We start from the raw sequence: 20,214 nt of genomic DNA on the forward strand, positions 1-20,214 counted from the left end.
TAACCGCACGTGGTCCCCGCCAGAATGGGGTGATCTATAAACCAATTAATTCGGGTAATAAACTCGGCCAAAGGGCGACCTCTTCGGACCCTCGCCTATCCGGAGAACATAGCGCTGAATCCTTTTAGCGACTTGTCTTCGACTTGACTCGCCTTTGTTCGACGTAGCAAATCAACTCGTCATATTGAAAGTTGTTCCTATCTCGCTTGTTGAATAGGCTTAACTCTTTAGTCACGTATGGTGTGTCAGAAGAGTCTGGTTTGTCAGGACTAAACAATAGATTTGCGAGATTACGCGGATTTTCTATGTCTCTCTTTTTGTTTTCGCATCCAATTAATATGATATAAAAATTCGCTCATATTTTTGCAGTTTTATATCGAAATATGCTATTCGACATAGTGGTTTATAATAATTCTTAAAATTAGTAAATTACATTTTCGGAATCATTATTCGAAAGCTTCATAAACTTTGAATGAGAAAAATGTATTATTACATTAATATCGGTATAATAATTAAATGGAAATAAAATAAATTCTCGTTTATCGCGATTTAATAAAAAATTTAATAAAGAATAAAATAATAGGAAACAAAATATATATATATATATATATATATATATATATATATATATATATCGCGTATTCTGATGACCGTCACGATCTGTTTTAATTTGTTAAATGTATTCATCGTTCTCGTCCGCATTAGAGCGCGTCTAGACCGTCGCTTGCATAAGTTTTACGATGGCGTCGTCCCTTATTCCCCGGGCCCAATGAGGGATTATTAAAGAAAGGCGCTCCTAGTGGGCTGCGTAATAAATCAATTAGCTTAAATAAGGAGGCTCCCGCTTGCGCGTAGATAGGGAGCAGCGACGACGTCGCGTCCCGTGAAATAACGCTGCTCTTTACGCTCTCGCGGTCCATTATTATGGGACGCACGGCCGTGGGCGAGAACCAACCGCCGTCGATTGCGCCGATAAATTAATTGCGCGCGATCGATTAATTAAAATGCCGACGCACTCGCCAACGTGATCCCAATGCCGAGCGACGTGGGGGATTTCGATGTCGTCGGCGCGATCCCGGGTGTGATTCGTCGACGTTAAATAACGAAAACCTTCAAGTTGAGCGGCTGTTACAGCTAACCGCGAACGGTTAACGTCGATACGCGCGTTGCCCTCGCGTTATTTCAATTAATGAAGCGCTCTGCGATCGATTCTCTACGTCAGTCATTCTGTTGCGATCATCGGGCACGGCTTGCCCCCGCAGCGATTTGTCGGCGAATGGATCGACTAGATAGCGGGGCGATTTATACTCGTTCGTGTCGCGAAAAGCGAAACGGATCTCGCGAGCATAATGAGAGCGCTCGGATGCGTTTACGCACATTCACGAATATCGCTCTGTCCCGCGAATGATGGTCGAGAATTATCCGTTGCATAATACACGTAGCATCCCGTTGCAGGATGCCTGCCTGGATACGAGTTGTTGATGAATGAATTAACATACTAATTACATGCCCCACCGAGTACGCGATTTCGTAGCTTTGATAACTTTGCAACAACGTGCTGCGCGATTTCCTAGCTTTGGTAGCTTTGCAACAATGCGAATCTTTCGTAACTGTGCTAAATAAATTCTGACGCTTTTATGTTCCTTCAACATGTGTTTGTGTTTCCATTTTAAGCAGATTAATAGGGTAAACGCAATGTAAATTCAATTGAATAAAACAGATGTTTTTAACTTTTCTTTAAAATATAATTAGTATTTTTTGGCATGCATATTTTTTAAGTATTAAAATAAAATAAATATACATTTTCGTATCGATTGCTATAAGTTGAGATTGGAAAAAACGCAAAAATATGTTGTTAATCACTGTATATATAATCTTATATATATATATGTACTGTATATATTAACTTTGGGGAATCCAATTAAAGCTGCGATGAATAGTAAACCACGCTACTCTACTCTTGTTTGTTTGAAAATTTTTAATTCGATACTCGAGCGCGATTTTTATTGTACGTTTTATTGATAAATTGGATACGAAAATCGTGAACAAAAGAGAAAAAGAGGGAAAATTAATGCGATCCATAAGCCAGTCTCGGCTTGTTTATCGTGCCATCGATTTTTCTCAAACGTCCAATTGATCAGAAAAAGAAAAAAAAAATCTTCTCAATTATCTCAGCAGCGGAAGTTATATTTCCAGATTGCTTATATGCTTACAATCATCCGTATGTACTTAATTGTATTATCTCATCAAGACATTCAATTTTTTTTTATGTCACATATAATTCTGTCGGTTATGATCTTTCTTATTTATTAGAAGTTTGTATTTTTAATTAAAGGCGATGTAATTGTTTCTTTTAATTACTTTGAAATAATCCAGATTGTTTGAATCGAAAGGACTATCTGTGTAATAAAGATTTGAATTTAAGAATACATATTCAGTTCTTCACTCACAAAATTCGTCACATAAACGTTCATCCGGATTTGCCTCCCCCTTCCCCCCTCCTCCCCCTCCCAAGCCGGCTTAACCACATAATACGTTATCTCTCGCATCTGGCATTTTTCTTGCCGGTCATGTGTCGAGACAACTTTCCTCTCGGTGATTTCAGAAAACCATTTTTCGGAACAGCACTGTCCGATCGTTATCGTTGCAGTTACGGCGGAAAGTGCCACGGTGTCGAGCCAGTCTTAAGATCCCATTCGTCTCCCCGGGACTCATCTCACCGATCTCACCCTCGCGAAAGCTCGTTTATACGGCAAGCAACTCCCGTTGCGGTGGTTGCTTCTGCCTGGCAGACGCCTTCAAATTCGAGCCCGGTGCGAGGTCTCTGCCCTCGAGCCTAAACCGCTCTCCCACCTCCTCCATGGAGCGATACCGTGTAGCGATAGCTCGCCGACCATTGCATCACACAAGCTGTGAAAATTAATAGATTAAAGTTTAAAATTTTTTCATTCTTTGAATTGTTTTCATATTTCAAATCTCTACGTACATAATTGTTTTTAAGCTTTTTATGAAATATATATGTGAGTTTGTTAATCTTGCTTAGAACTTTTAGTCAAAGCAAATAAAGACAATTAATACCAATATGATATATCTTAAAGATAATCCTAAATCTTTTTATAAAGCTATTAATTATATTTTAAAGCTATAATTATTTTTTAATTCCATTTTATAATATAGTATATTTTCATCAATATCTATATCTTTTTTTTATTGCTAATTAAATTTATGATTAAAGAGATATCGAGTAATTTTGGCATATTTATATTCATATGTTGATGTTTATTCTCGTGAAAGATTACTAACTGTTCGAAATCTATCGCGCGAGACTATCGATGCCATCACTACCCTTGTGTTTTACCCTTCGGTGGAAGGGAGCGTACTTCCGTCTAATCTGGAAAGCCCTGTAACCCGAACTAATGGACCACGTGGGAGAGATCAATTTGTGTTACCTTCGCGCGAATTATTTTTCCGCCACATACGACTGTCCGTGCGTTTCCATCGTGTATGTATGCTCGGTATTATTGACGCGGACCGCTAAAAACTAAACGAAAAAAATTCGACAGAGCCCTGACTTTATGCTCTGTCCTATTTTGCTTCTTTTTATTGAACCCTTTCAAAGATTTATAATTATTAATAATACAAATATTGAATGAAACCTTTGATAAGACTGCATAAAAGATAAAGCACACTTCCGATTTTATCGCCACTTAAATATGTTGTAGGGAAGGTTTTTCCAAGTAATTTCCTGCAAAAAATAAGTGGAGGACGGCATTGATTTAGGAGATATAAGAAATTAAAGTTTTATAGTTTTAATGTTTTTTTCTCGGATATCATAAAATAATATTAGGAAAAGTAAAGTTTGTATATGTGTTATATTTGTTGTAGAGCAGACGTGGAAAAAGTGTTTATTTACATTTATGGGATAGGTACACGGTCATGGATATTTTGTCAATAATGTTTTTCACTTATTTCTCGCAGTTTGTTAACAGCTTTCAACGTGGAACTACACAAATTTGTGAGTCTTGTAAAATATTATTTATTGAATGCGTGAGCGGGAGAGGGGCCACCAAAATCTAAAACCCAACTTTATTTTTAAAACTGAAAATAGGTTTGGATTAGGTTAAATATTCTTCGGAGTCACGCGTAAATGTCATAAACAATTTTTTTCAATGCAAAAATAACAAATACGGCATTCACTTATTTTAATATCAAACTTCAATTTGTTATATCTTTTAAATTAATGCCGCCACTTACTTCTTGCGAGAAATTACCCAAGACAGAATCTTCTCTACAATATATTGAAGTAACGATAAAATCAAATTTATATTTGTCGTGTAAATACTGTCATATAAAAAAAAAAAAAAAAAACAAGAGAAAATCACATAAGGATTAGTTTTTTTCAACCTTCAAAATTTACACCGTCGTTTACACCGAGGTATGGCTTTGAAGCACGCAAATTGAAAACCTCGTTGACGCGAATTGAAAATCTCGTCGACGCAAATTTTGTCAGCGACCTCAACCAAATCGGAATGCAAATGGCTAACCTTTACGATAACTGTTCTACCGCATATAAATTTGAATACTCCCCAAAACTGCGAAGTTGGACTTCAAACGGGAAGTTCTCTACGGTTTTCTCCCTGCGCAGTTAAACGCGGAATGTAACAAAGTTTAATACATGAAAAACGATTATAATCGTCTTACAGTTATCTTTTTGTGAAATATAGATATTCTCGTTTTTTTCTTTTTTTTTTGTTTTTTTTTGCGCGAGTTCAATTTGCGTGAATCTAGCTTTACACGATTTCTCTCGCAATTCGCAACGCGTTAATAACATAAATCGAGAATAACACATGTCAAACGTTTTGTTGATGTAAAGCTGGAGTACGCGATTTCACCGCGAGTTTCACTCTCCCAACATTGAAAAGTTATTTGTTTACTGTATAATCCGATATTGCGAAATATCTCTCCAGAGTATGCGAGAAAACATGATAATTTCTGCATACGAGCTGCGGAGGCACTTGTTATTTTACTTGTTATTTTACGCGCGATTCTAATTTTCATAAAATTTCTACGAATAATCCCTAGAAATTATAATTAATAAGTCAAATTGGGAATTACAAGTATCGAATTGCATCCACGTAGAGCCAATTACGATCGAGGTCGCGTAACCAAACCAGGATCTTATTGGAACTATGTACATAGGCGTTGGGAGGGGGAGATCATTAAATTAGAGAATTTATTGACCGTAACACTGAACGCCGCAATAATGCGTCGAATCGGTGAGTTTCTTTTTTCGGCCGTCGCATCCGATGCAGGCACACAAAAACACACACATGCAGCAACAATCGGACTTTGACCATTTCGAAGTTTAAATACGTCGAAATTGAACAGGAACCAGCCGCGTTTTTATTACCCGTATTTCCCGGATAATGACCGCACACGCATGTATCCCGCGTTGTAGAAAATCGAACTGCGCGTTTATATTGACCACGCCAAAAGCCCCCTGGATTACAAAACCGCGCGATATAAAAGCCCAATATTGAAATTAAATAACCGGACTTGTGCGCTCGCGTGCGTACTGTGCGTTGCACTAGTTCACCTGGCAAATTATCACGATTATATACAAATTACATAATATTCGATAATAATATTTTATCACGCGGGATGTATAATTTTACGTACAAATAAATCACATTTTATTTACGGCTTCGTTGTAATATAATTTTCACGTTACATCTCTCCTAATGAACTGCTTTTATAAATATATATAAAATTATAAATTATAATACATTATATACTTATTCTTATATTATTATATATTGAATATATTATATATCCTTATATTATTATATATTAAAAATTATTATAATTTACATATATATAATAATTTTACTATAATGTTATATATTACATAATGTCATTCACTTTAACAAGCATTTCTCGTAACTTGTATATATTTTTACCGATTTTTTTTACCATTTTCCGATAAGCGGAAGTCCGGTTCAATGTTGATGCCTTATTAATATCCAGTATTTTCTTCGTTTGCCTTTTTCTTACATATATGTATATGTACCTTTCTCAAGAAAGTCTCTAGATTCTATATTTTCGTTTGTTTATGCGTGTGTGTGTGTGGAAGTGAAAAATTCGCGTCGATCTATACATTGTGGCAGAGTAATGGCGGTGCTTCCGCTAAAATGTTATTTGAACGACAAAGTGGTTTGGCTGCGCGGCCTGCGGGGTGTTATATTATACACATTTACACGTTTACACAGGGAGCGCGGCACCCCCGCGTTTGTTTTACGCTGGCCACGTGTCACCCTACCGAGCGTGAACGTGCTGCGCCTCGCACGCGTGTATGTTCACGCGTGTTGTACGACGCGGTCACGTACGCGCGTACACGAGTATAGGCGTTTGTATATATCGTACGTGCGCTTTAAACGTATGTACATATCGCCATGTTAGCATATACGGGGGTTCTCGCGTGTTTTTCCTTCTTTTTTCCCAGATTCTTGGATCAGTTTCCTTGAAACGATATAAAAATTGAGAAATTTTATTGAGTGAAAAATGAGAAGAAAGCCTATGATTCTAAGCGGATTTTCTGGTAACCAATATTATCTCCGTTAATTAATTATGATAAATTACCAGAGAAAGGATACGTAGTGTCAAACATAATTTTTGCTAAGGTAACGCCATTGATCGTGAAACCTGTCGTTAAGAACGATGGATAGGGCTCCGGGACATGTGTCCCTGTGTACGCGCGTAGACGCTGTTTGTATGTGTACTTCGATGTTTCGTATGCGTGTGTATATGAGCTAAACAATATACACGGTAGGTTTGTCGAGACTGGTTCGCCGGATTCGGCAAGCTTCGTACGCAGTGCAGCGTGTACATGTCTAAACGAGGGCACGGAGGTTGAAATAGCGACATGGCGTAACGTAGGGGGTTCGCGGGAGTGGCTTGGTGATAGCGGTTATTGAATTATTAATTAAGCCGGTTAATTAATAAACGATAGGTCCCAGTAGTCAGTCAGCTACTAGTCCGGGCAGAGCTATACGTGTATACTAAATTCTACTCGTTTCTAGTACCGACTACTGCAACCACCATGGCAATCACGTCTCTCTCCGTCTCTATCCTTTACACACCTCTGGTCTTGTGTAACCGTTGAGTCAAGCTTGGCACGAAAGGCGACGAACGACGGTCTTTATAAGCCTGACATCGTAATTTTGTCCGACGTCGGTCGATCTTCTAAAGGAGCAATATATGCTCTCGATATATTGTGGCGACTATTATAATTGAACAAATTGGATGTAATATAAACGCCACTTTTAATCAATTTATTAGATTTATTAGAGCTCGATATATAAACCGATGAAAGAAAAAAAAAATATAATGGTAACTCAAAAAAAAACCAAGAAAAGTAAAAAAAGAAATTTAATGGCATAGATCAATATTTATTTATAAGAATAGTTTGTGAGAGTATATTTTTGTCTCTTGAAAATCTTTATAAAAATATACATCCCATTTTTTTCCTTACCTGAGATATATATCAAGAAAAATTGATAAAAATAAAGGAAAGATCAAATTTAAAAAAAAAAAATATAAGATATATATATATGTATATCTGTGTGTGTTAATAACTATTACATTTTTGTTATACATGTATACATATTGTAGCCTTAAAAATCAAATTAAAGAATATTAATACTAATACTGTGCCTGGTAAAAATTCATCTCTCTAGATGTATTTTGATACATATATTCAACAGGCAATTTTTTTATAGATTTTTTTATCGAATTTAATAAACCAGAAGACAAATAAAGTGGACTCTTTACGCACTTTTTGAATTCTGCTTGGCATTTTATTAATCCACTATTTCCAGCAATAAACCATTAATCGCTCCTCCGTTCGTCGAAGAAAACGAGATAGACGTGCAACAAATAAAAAAAAAAAAATCTTTTGATATCCCATCGGAAGGAAAATTGTAAAAATTTGGAATACTGCCGGAAGTGATACGACTAAATGGTAAGAGAAGCATGCCTGGAGAAATGGAACTCTCGGTGTCCCTCGAGAATCAAATTACGCGATTATGGATCGTAAAATAAATAGACGAATGAATATTCATTCTATTCACAATCTTTCTTTCTTTTTTTGTTATTTGCCACTGTTATCTGTCTATCGCTTCTGCTTTCTCTTCCTCCCTCCCTCCCTCCCTCCCTCTCTCTCTCTCTCTCTCTCTCTCTCTCTCTCTCTCTCTCTTTCCTCTTTCATTTTCATGCACATGCACTCACACAAATGTATAAATCCTTTCACGCACATTCGCGAAAATAGGTACATCAGATTTCATTTTTTAGAATTAGAGTTGTCTCTGGTTGCTTCGCATTGACAAATGCACGTATAGCTGACGAGAGAAAAGAATTACGGATACTCGCACATTTCCAACCATGAGTTTCAAACTATTAACCGATTGAAAAAGAGTATATAGATGCGAGCTACAAAAGTATGAAAACGCAATCGGCGAAATGTACGCGATGAAATTTCCCTTTTATTAGATGGTCTGTTCATATCCTGACGGCGAATTATTTGAAGTATTCGGAGAACTGATTGTTTTAGTCAAAAATTTGACAAAAGTTTAAAGTATCTTTTAATTCTGTTTATTTAAAAAGCGCGATAATTCCATTACGCCCAACAGTTAATTGCTTAAGTTCCTTAGTTATAATTAGTATTTTCTTTATTCCGGAATTGTGAACTTTAATGTTACTTTAGCGTCAAATAAAAGGGTTCTCCGCGTTCAATTATAACGATTAATTCTTCCTTGACAACTTTTCTTACTCCTTACGTGTATTTATTCTACGGTGGCAGGGCGAACATCTGTGATAGGAGAGGAATGTCGCACGATCCTGCGAAAGGCGCAACTGCGTAACGGAGGACATGGGACGGGTCAGAACCGGGACAAAAACTATAATCGAATCTCTATTGTCGAAACCGCTGGGAAACTCTTTTCCGGTCGCGCAGTTCAATGCATTTTTTTTTTTCTTTTTTTTTTTTTTATCCTACCGCCAAGTTCGGAATGAGAAGTTCTGTTTTCAAAACCTATTCTATCTCTCTTTCGGCAAAGTTACGTGGTTATTCCATGATTGAGTTAGCAAAGTTTTTTTGAATGAGGAAAATCTTTTCATCTCGATGACTATGCTTCTGGGTAGATTGACATTTTCTGCCTTTTATAGCATTGTTCGGAATTAACTGTTTCTAGGAATGATATGAGAAGTCAATAACTGATTTATACACCATATATACATGTATGTACATATTTCATTTTTGCATCGCCTTATTGAAGCGTTACCAATAAATATTATTGGCCGTTATGTTCCCTTTTTATTTCTGTTGATTGCCCAGGTTACCATTTTATTTGTTTCCTTCTTAATTGATTATATTTCTTTATGAGCGAACAAATCGGGATGACACTTTTTTTCCAATCGTCTCTCGGACAGCCATCGACTTTCTGCTTCATGCAAATGTAATCAAAGGATTTATTACTTTCGGCAATTATTTTCCGCTTATATAGAACCGCTCGTTGAATACAAATTGTTCCTCCGCGTGTCCTCTGCAGATAAATGACATATATAATTGCGAATATTTCCTTGTTCATTCGTACAATAATCATTAATAACGTTACGACATTAATACGAAATTATTTTCATGAATGGGAATTTCGTACGGTAAATAAAATTCATAATAACCATGATAAGTCCTCTCTCTCTCTCTCTTTGCAACTCGCGCACGTAGTCCAAAGTTCCATATTTTTTGTCGCCCCTGCCCATCATCGATCTATCTGTCCCTCGCATTGTCGTTCCCCTGCTGTAGGCATCCCGCGGGAAATTTTAAACTCAGCCTGTCGTTGTCCGAGCGAGAGAAAGAAGGAGAGATAAATCGAGAGAGATAGAGAGAAAACGAGGAGAGAGATCGTATCGCAGGGACGGAAAATAAGGTACGGACAAAACGGAGGAGTGTCTTCGGTTTCGTTGCCTGCATACTGATAAGTCGTGTCGATATCGCCGCCAGAAATTTTTGTCCTCCCTCGCGACGATAATACTCCTGTTCCAAAAGTAACGACCACCGCGAAGACAGTACGCCAAATTGAACTGTCGCTATTTCGTATGCCAATCGTAACAACTGTTGTTGTTGTTGTTGTTGTTGTTTCCGCTATCGAAAAAAACTTATCTTCCGTTCTTTTCCTTGGTATGGTATCGAAACATTCTCCGCAGAAATAAATCGCAATTGCTTTAATGACACCGCGAATCGATGTTTCATTTAAATATTCAATTAAAATGTAGATATAAATGTAAATTAAAGTATAGAATTCTTTCCTTTGATCTCTAATACGCAATTTTTGTAATGTAGTTATCTATTTATAACTAGAATTTAATACTAGATATTGTAAAATATAATTTTATTATAAAATTATATAAATATATTATAAAATTTTTAATTACAATATCACCGGATGAGGCTCTAATGTCATATTTTTATTTTAATATTTTTTAAGATAATTTTAGGGTTGAGCATTAATTGAGAGAAAGAGAGATTTGCGGTGTCGAGGATGACAGGAAAAAATTTGGCAACTCATTTCGGGAGATAGAATGTCGACAGAATCAACTTTGGCAAACATCGCCGACCAAATACAGGCCGAAATATCGCGGCACGTGCTGCCTTGAAAAATTAATCGTTCCCTGCTCCCTCGGGATCGGCTTCTGCCCATCCTCTCGTCTGCCATCGTTCCGCCGACCCTTTCGTCCTAGAGGACGAGTTACTCCGCAAATTCGAACAAACGCGACGCATCGTCCTGCCGGGGCATGAAAATTAATGACAGGGGCGTGACAGGAGGAGGTGGTACCTCCGGTCTGTACCGGGGTCTGGTACGAAGGTGGATGAGGATGAATCGGGGCGCGGCGATGCAGCAATAATAATGCATACAGACACGCGATAATCCGTGAAAGGCCTTTCTTCCTCTCGTTAACGCGCCACCCCAAGGCACGTCAGTCATATTATACCTACGAACTGCCGTGACAAGGGTCGTTTTACGTCTTACACTTTTTTTTTCTCCCTTGATAAGAACACGGTTGTTGCGCTAAGTGCAGAGGAAACACAAAGTCAACATTTCACATCGCATCCTATTATTCCGCCAGTGGGATACACATTTGCAATAGCTAAGTTTTTTTATACCAGAAATGTCAACGTGTAATATGATCTGTCAATTACTGTGCTACTCAAATACAGTGACTTACGTAATTGACGAAATGTTTTTAAAACATTTTGTGTGTGGAAAATTATTTAAATGTATATTATTTTTTTAGAAATATGTGTTATTTTTTTTTATTTTTCTAATAATATTAATTATAAAAATTTATTCTCTTATATACTTTTTTGTTTTTTTCCTCTGTCTTTCTTTCTCTCTTTTATCACATTAAACAAAATTTTTTGAAATTTTTAAAATATTTGATCAATTTTATAAGTATTTGTAAATATGAATTATTTTTCCGCTTTTGCGGGTTTTACAGTAATTATTTCTTTTTATTACGAAAAATGTTTTCAAAACAGATAAAACTGGCATTTTATTGGTTTGATGTAAAAATTGTTTATATAAAAATTCAACTGAAAATTTTTAAGAAAGTAAAAATTTATATACATTATCATTTGGTAAATTTTTTCTTACAAAGTTATCTGTAAATTTAAATTTTTTTATAAATATTTATGTATTAATTTTTTAATAAATTTTTATTAAAATAATTACACAGGATTTATATGCGCGACTCTATTTGTTGGAAACACGATTGTGAAAATAATTTCGAAAATGTAACGACAAGCCCGAATAATCCTTGCAGAATGAACGCGTAGTAGAAAAACCCAGCCTTGCAATGGCATCAAAGGCCAGGTCGACGTTAGCGTGGCAGGAAACATACGAAGTACTTTATGTCGTGTGAGAAAAATTGCGTTATGTGCGTTTGTATATGTGTAATCCAATAATAGAGCTACTACAAGAGTGCCATGTGTAATTGTGCGTATGTCGAGAAGTAACACAGGTCGGGCTTATAAATTATGTAACGATCTGTAAGTACACGATATGTGAACTGCCCGTATAAGTCTGCAGTCCGATGGGTTATCAGAAATGAATAAAAGCTGTACTTTATTATGCACGACAGCTCTATGTGTGAGAAAGGTAGATAGATAGATATTTTTATTTTTAGATTTATTAATAATAATTTTTAGAGAGAAAGCAAGGAAAGAGAAGAGGGAGAGAGAAAAGAAAAAATGGTTATATTTATAATAATAATAATAATAATAATAATAATAATATGCTTATCTTTATGTGTGATGATGAATGTACGCGCTTTGATTGTTTTAATTGCATTTCGAACAAAAGTCTCATTACGTATTTATCGATAATTCAACATTAGTTTGATGATATATATAATAGTGTGTAAAATGATTGTTTGATCATTCGCATATTTTGGAAAATGGAAGGAAACATAAAACAGATAGTAGCGTGCAATGTTTATTTCGTGCCGTCTCGCGATCCTTCATGCCACACCGCTTCAAGAAGAGAGCGGAAGGAAAGGGTGGAGTTAAAAATTTAAAAATATACTCGTGTTAGCTCTTCGTATATATATATATATATCACTGCATTAATTATGCATCAAGCGCTCGGCGTGTACAGTTTGTGAAAAGTGCTCTTAACAAACTCCATTACGGGGAACGGCGTTGATACGCGCACGAACGGAAAAGACATTGGTCGGTCCGACATTGTCCGAACGATTACGCCTCTTCATGATTAATTCAACGCATCGCTCGCATCGCGCGGGGAAAATTCGCGCCGGATTATGAAATCAAGCGAGAGGAGCGTTACTTACGGATGCCGAGGCGTGATCGAGGCGCGCCCATCATGATCGCGCGTACGGATGCGGAACGGCATTCTATTATCCGGAGGATCCCCGTGTGTGGTGCAAAAAAAAGAGGTACACGAGTTGAAAAAGGGCGAACGGATGAAAGTGGTGAATCGCGATGGGAACCGTAGAACGAGTGAAGATTAGGAATGCCGCGGTGGCCATTGCCAATCACTCGGAAGCCACCGCCCGCATAGCAATTTCCTGTGGGTTCTGCAGGACCTTATCCAATCCTTGAATATATCCGGCGGTGTGAGTTTCGGGTCTCACACTTACCCGGATAATCAACAGAGACGCCGGAGTCTTCCCACACGAAAGCGTTCCCTCATTCCGCAACTGGGCGTCTCGTTTCCTTTGCAGATTCGCACTTGGATCGGAAACAAACCCATAAAGTGCACCACCTCGCGTCCCGCGCCCTTTCTCTGTCGCCGCTAATTGCGAAATCGGTCTCGTAATTTGTATACATAAATATTTCATATATACGTATATCGTCGCGTGGCAAAGCGGGCGGCAAGGTAATATTCGTATTTAATGCATTTAAATTAACAGGGAATATTTAACGAGCGAATGCAATTAATAGCCGAGCGTAGGGCGGTTTACACGCGCACCTGCAGTTTTGCGCAACCGCAAATATTCATACGATTATTAATGCCATGTTAATATTCGCGATATAGCGCATCAACCTGTACCATAGAAATTAGACATAGAAGTTGTCGGATTAGCTTCATGTACGTTTTATCGATTATCGATTCTTACTAAATATCATTGTATTTTAGAGTCTACATCTTGATGCGAAAAAAATATCTGAATAAAATATCGGAATGTCACATACGAAAAGAAAATAATTAAGGCTTAATAATTAATAATGAAATAATGTGTATTAAAGATGAAATATGTAAAACTGATTAACAAAATATAATAGAGAAAGAGAGAGAGAGAGAGAGAGAGAGAGAGAGACTAAAAAATCTTCGAAAAAATTAATTTAAAAAAATTTTATTAATATATAAAGAGGTGTTTTTATCATTAAAATTTCTCATAAAACATTTTTTAACATCTTGAATAATTTCTGACATTGAGAAAAGCGAAAAGTTTACTTTATATATGAGAGGTGCTTTCACCCTTTATAATCGTTTTTGGTTTGCAATTGAAAATTTCTAAATTCATCTATTTACCACTCTACATGTGTGTAGTTTCATCAAAATCAGAATTTTCGGGTCTGCAAGGTTCCCTTTTTAGTCTTTGATTCTCTGCTCCCAAAGCTCATTCGGGGACACGGGTTTATTGACAATATTGGCTTGTTTTAGTGTCCTTTATAATCACCTAAGGTTTGTCGATCTATTATTGGGACATTCTATATAAATTATATTATATAATTTATTTATGATTTATGTACACGGGCGCTATAAGTGTCACACATTACGACGTCATTTTCACGTTATATCGAAAGCTCCGGTCGCGATCTTTTAACGCGAGACACGTCGCGTCGTGTGTCGAAGCAAATAGTCACTTATAGTTTCCGTCGGCGTTCTACATCTTACCTCGGCGACCTCCTTTCTCCGAGCCATGAAAGCTATACTCGGCGACGCTGCGAAGGTCCCATGGAGGGTCGCTCAATCATTCATAAAATGCACGTTTTAGAGAGATCTTTCCTCCCGGAGCTTAAATATTCAACGAGCCATTCCTACCACCCTCTCCCGGGCCGATCCCCGGTGGACTTCGTTTCTCTCCGCGAGTTCCACCGAGTCAACCACCCCCGATACCCCAATCCCATCGTTGTCAGCCAATCGTCAACCCTCCTTTTCACGCCCATACCTCGCCTGCTTCAGCACAAAGTCCTTAGTCTAGCCGGGCGCGATACGTTCGTACCTTTACTCTTTCGCTAGTTTACGAGTCAGCTCGCTCGATCGATCCGCGAATCGCGCAGGCGAAATTCTCTCTCGCTAAATCTCGGCGAGAGTTTTGCGAGAATGCACTCGACCTGTTGTTTGCTCCGCGCCCGCCACACGATCAAATGCGCTGCAAAAGTAATATACCGGAAAGATTTATGAAACTAATATGACGTCTGCTACGCGTTTAAGTAGTTATAAAATTTTAAAACGCCCGTTTAGATTTTGACAACGTCTGCATTACGGAGTTGAGAGAAAGTAAACTGTATACTTTTGAACAAACAAGATATAAATGAAATATTAGAACACGCGCATAGTGAACAGTTTGTTAAAATAAATGTATTTTAATATATGATTTTTTTATCTTGCAAGAGAAGGAGAGAGAGAGAGAGAGAGAGAGAGAGAGAGAGAAAGAGAAAAGCAAGAAAGTAGAATTTTATTCCTGCTTCAAGTTGCGAGAAATCAATTCATTTGCTGCTTATATAAATTTACATCTCTCATCTCATTATATAAAGTGCATCTCTCGATGCACTGAATCTCGATATAGATTTTTTTTCTCTCTTATTTCGAGATTATTTCACTCAAAGTTCTGTCTTAAATCCTTCACCGGAAGATAGTAAACAGTGATAGAGACTTAGCGAAAGATTAAATAGCGGAAAAGAGTGATTGTGAAGTGTCTTTATTAGACAGTCTAAAGAACCCGCCGCTGCCTCGATAAATTTTATATACATATAGGATAGCAACGTCGCGCAACGAAGAAGCCAAACCTTGTAATGCACCTAAAGAGACCAAGAAGCCGCGGGATTAGGTCAAAGCGCAGGTGCGCGAGAGAGAGTCAAGAGCACATACAGGAGATATATATATTTTCGAAAGGAAGTACAGTCACTTTTAGGCAGTAAGGTATATTTTTATAATATCCAAAAGGTTTAAGAGTTATCATTCGAGAGAAAGATCAAGCGTGTCTGGCAAATATTATAGGGCAGGATATAGGCACAAAATTACGAAAATATTAATAGTATATATAAATTATTAGAGAAATCATTGTAATAATAAAACTTATTTGACAAATTTATTTAAAAAAAAAAAATTATTTAAAGAAATTTATTTAAAAAACTTTGTTTTTTAAAAAAATTTATTTTAAAGAACTTCATTAAAAAAAATGTATTTTAAAGAACTTTATTTAAAAAAATTTATTTCTTTAAATTTAAAGAAACTGAAATGATAAGTGTGTGGTATAAGACTAAAGAGATATTTGACAGATGATTTTGCGGTTCTTGTCACGAATTAAAAAATAAAGCATAGAGTTGCTGACAAAAAAACGTTGTTCCCTTGTTAAAAATCTTCAAAAAGGTAAAATTATTTCTCGATTCTGGATTGTTACGTGCGAAAAAGTGAAAGGGTGACGCTTCTCTGTGATCTCGACTAAAAAGTTGTTGAGTACAGAATTTTACAACAATGATCTACACTGAATTGCACTCTCTCTCTTTCCTCTCTTTTCTGCTTATTGGTATAATTCTTTATTTTTTCACACATCGTTTGATCAAATAAACGCCGCAGTAATTTGTTGAATTTTGTAATTTATATTATAATAGAATTAATTAATAATTATAATTAATTAATAACAATAAAGAAAATTATTAATTTTGAGTCGTAAATTATATTTGAAGCACAATTTCCAATTAACGAGCAAATGTTTAGCTTTTTTCAATTATGTGCGATTTTCTGATGCAGCTTTGTGAAAATTGAAATCGATTCACTGTAAAATTTTTCATATATGTCAGCATTAAAATCCCTAATATTGAGATTGAAAACGTTTTTAACCATGTTTAAAATTACTGTGCCTTTGAAAGCTTTTCATTCGGAGAGATTTGAGTGTCAAAAAAATTGAAATACCTCATATCAATATTTTTCACGTATTTTTTCTCAGAATAGTTTTCCTCATTTTTGTGATTGTTTAATTCTATTGATATTTTTTTAAATGAAATAATATTTGTGCGTGACGTATGGCATTGCGATAAAAATGACAAAGAATTATAGAGAAGAGGAAAATATAGATACTTTAAAGCCTCATCTTTTATATAACTATATAAAATTACGTATTAACTACATGTTTTACGATGCCCTATTGTCGTCATAATATATAGTATGTAAGATAACACCTTATTTTTCGTTTTTTCGATTTTGAATCTTTTGTCAAAAGTTCTTTTTGAGGAGACGAGAAAGTATTTGCGATAAAATCAAGTAAAGAATCAGATCATACGCAGCTTAACAATAATTAAGTTGGAATTTTATATTACGAGAAATTTTTCAAAAAGATTGCGGATATCTGGTGCGCGAAGCAAAGTTACTGGAGAATTCGTTAGTTAAAGTAAAGACCGAGGCGAGAAATAAAGTGGGAAGGCGCGAAATTTGTCTATCGATCGGTCGGAAAAGTCACCCTGTGTAAGGAATTCCACGTAAGGAAGGTGCCATGGGACTCGAATAAGAAGAGAAGGTTGTTTCATCTCCCTCCTCCCGCCCATCCCGCTCGTCGTCCCGTCTTTGCCGCGCATTGTTTATATTTAATGTAGCCCATTCGAGATCCGGATGCGCCCCTATCCTGACAGAACTTCTATCCCAGCATCCGACGTGGCCTCCCAGCGCCTCGTCCACCCGCCCCCGCCCCAATTTCTGTTCCCCGTTTGGACGATCTGACCCGTGAAAAAGCATATCGGCTCGCCTGATCTCCGCCACCGGGGGATTAATTTTTTTCTCCCCTCTTGCCGACGCTTAATTTAGCGTGAATGGCGAACGCGCCCGCGAGCACTTGCCGCCTGGAGAGTCGCAAGGGGTGAGGAAAGGGAGAGTCGAGTCTCACCCCGTAAGTAAATTTCATCCCGGCAAATGTTTTGCGTTCCTGAATTCTACGACGATACACGTATTCGCGGTCGGTAATTAAATATACATATGTATGTTTGCGAAAGCAAACGTGAAATCTCTCATATCCCTCATCAATTCAAGTGTTTTTCTCCGCCCTTTTAGCGGCTGGTAAACGCCCGAAATGCGAAAATGATTTTTTTCTCCCGTTTTTTAATTAATAGCAATTTGTATCCCGCTGGTTTCCCGAGTGTGGATGAAGGCGCGACAAAGAACGACGATAATTCCGAAATTAAACGGGTTAATTACAACAACTCGCGCCGCAGCGTTTTCGACTTATTCGCCTCGGTTTGCTCTCCTCGAGCCGACCGAGAATTACCGAGAGATTTTGCTCGACGCGGCCTCAGAACTCGCGCGAGTGCGCTAACGAGGCACTGCGCGTTAATGCCGTACTCGCATATATGTATATATGTATACATATACATAACTTGAGTTCCGCCTCTGTCTCGATATCCTGCACGTTTTTTTTCTCGCGATATATGCATAAGTGCCGCACACACACACACACGTATATATATATGCGTTCGCACACGTGTATAAGTGCGCAAGCTTAATAAGAAAGCGTCGCGTTCTCGCTATATATCCACGATATATGAGCGATCAAGCGTATATCTCGGATCGATCCTGTACGTGGCTTTTACGAGGATCTTACGAATCTCTCGGGAAGAGAAGAGTAACATATTCTGGACGTAAACGGCGCGAGCGAGGGTCGCGCGCTGCTCTGGCTGGTCTTTTACGTGTATGTCGCTGTATTTTATATTTTTAAAAGCACCCTCTTATCTGCTCGCTTTTACGTTCAAGAGTCTTGAAAGGTTTCCGTCTATATCTGTTTGATTATTTATTTATATCTATTAAATTATATTCAAAAGGGGGAGGGAGGAGACGAAGATGTAAAATGGATGATGGTTGATGATTGATCAATTTATTTATGATCAATTAATTCATCCTTACATTAAAGAGGCTTATGGTATTATTTAAAAATTAATAAAAGAATTAATAAAAGAATTAATTGTCTGTTTGAATTATATTTTGCTCTTGTATGAATTATAATTACTAGAATAAGAATAAATCCAACAATTATTCATCAATGTATCTCTTTATGACGCTTATTTACGTTTACGTAAATTGTGTCGATGTTGTAACGTCTTGTATTTTTTTTTTTTTTTTATTAGATTACTCTCTATTTCTTGTACGAGCAATGTAAAGGTTCCTTCAAGGAATACCAAAGTGCTACGACTACTCTCTTCAGATCATTTATTTACATTTATTAGAGGCGCGTCTTATACGACTCGGCGATTATTGCATCCGCAAACAGCCGCGAGGTAGAGGATCTGAGAGCGCGATCATTAAAATTTCGCGGCCCGATTCGGGATGCGTTATTATTGTCCGCATTATATTTTAATGACGCGCTTTCACGTGTTCGAAAATATTTTGCATTCGTATCTTCAATGTATTCTCGTTGCGGCGGCGTTTCTCCTCTTTACGCGCGTAGTGCGCGCTCGTTGGTCCTAAAAGCCGTCCGCATCAGAAATTCTCCGGGTGCCATTTTTCGTGTTACCCTGCCCCGCGCACGCCTCGAGACACGACTACTGAATAATATTTCAACGAACGCTCGCATATACGTTATTACGATCCTAAGAGCGGCGGTCGCGCTTGCCGCAACAAAATATTTGATGACGACGTTACGACCTGGATGTTGTGAGTCATATAGGCGAAGGAAGAGAGTGGGTGCTCATCGATAGATATTAATATTATTTTAATTAATGTCGCTCTTCCAAGATGATACAATATATGAGTATACGATAAAAGCCATTATTGTAATAACGTAAGCATGCGACAATTTTTATAATTAGATTCCTTAAACGCCGATAATAAATATTTAATTAATTGAATAGAATTTATTAATATAAATTATTTTTGATATAAAAATAAAAAACATCAGGGTAAAGAAAAAAAGATAAGTTTCTCAAATTAGTTTCACGCAGGTCCGGAATAATTTCTCCTATAATGATCTCGCTTCATCACTTTGATAGCTTCTCAGTTTTTTTTTTTTAAGCGATGGCAAAAAGGATATCAGACGACTGCTCATTTGCCGTGAATCTACCCTAAGTGATTGCGTGGTGTATAACTATCGACTACAAGACACCTTTCAACTTCCAGGTCTCGAAAGATTGCCGGTGGTTGAGGGAAGAAAGAGGTGGCACGAAGTTCGCGGTGAAAGGGTAGGTAGGTGCGGAGGTATACGCGGAATATAAGGACTCCGGTTATAAGGATCGCTTAGCACGCGATTGTCTTCCTGCGGAGTGTCTTTAAGGGCTTTAATCATGCAACTTCGGTGGAAACGCGCATCGTTAATATATTTCGCGATCGCGCCCGCCTTCGCTTTTCAGTCGCTCCGATAACGTTCCGTTCGCGCGTCCGCCTATCAGTAACTTTTTAATCAATCATAGCGCGCGCGCGCTCCATCGCGTGAAAC

At 37.3% G+C, this 20,214-nt stretch overlaps 1 long non-coding RNA gene across 2 annotated transcripts in view; it reads left to right on the plus strand.

Moving 5' to 3' along the window:
• The window catches only part of LOC126851592 (uncharacterized), a 98,397-nt gene that overhangs the window by 73,209 nt on the left and 4,974 nt on the right, over positions 1-20,214 (plus strand). For both annotated transcript variants that reach the window (XR_007687714.1, XR_007687715.1), the window contains exon 4: positions 19,795-19,960. This is a non-coding gene — a long non-coding RNA (uncharacterized LOC126851592). The remainder of the gene's footprint in view (positions 1-19,794; positions 19,961-20,214) is intronic.

This window comes from Cataglyphis hispanica, chromosome 8 (genome assembly GCF_021464435.1).
Source record: "Cataglyphis hispanica isolate Lineage 1 chromosome 8, ULB_Chis1_1.0, whole genome shotgun sequence".
Lineage (NCBI taxonomy): Eukaryota > Metazoa > Arthropoda > Insecta > Hymenoptera > Formicidae > Cataglyphis > Cataglyphis hispanica.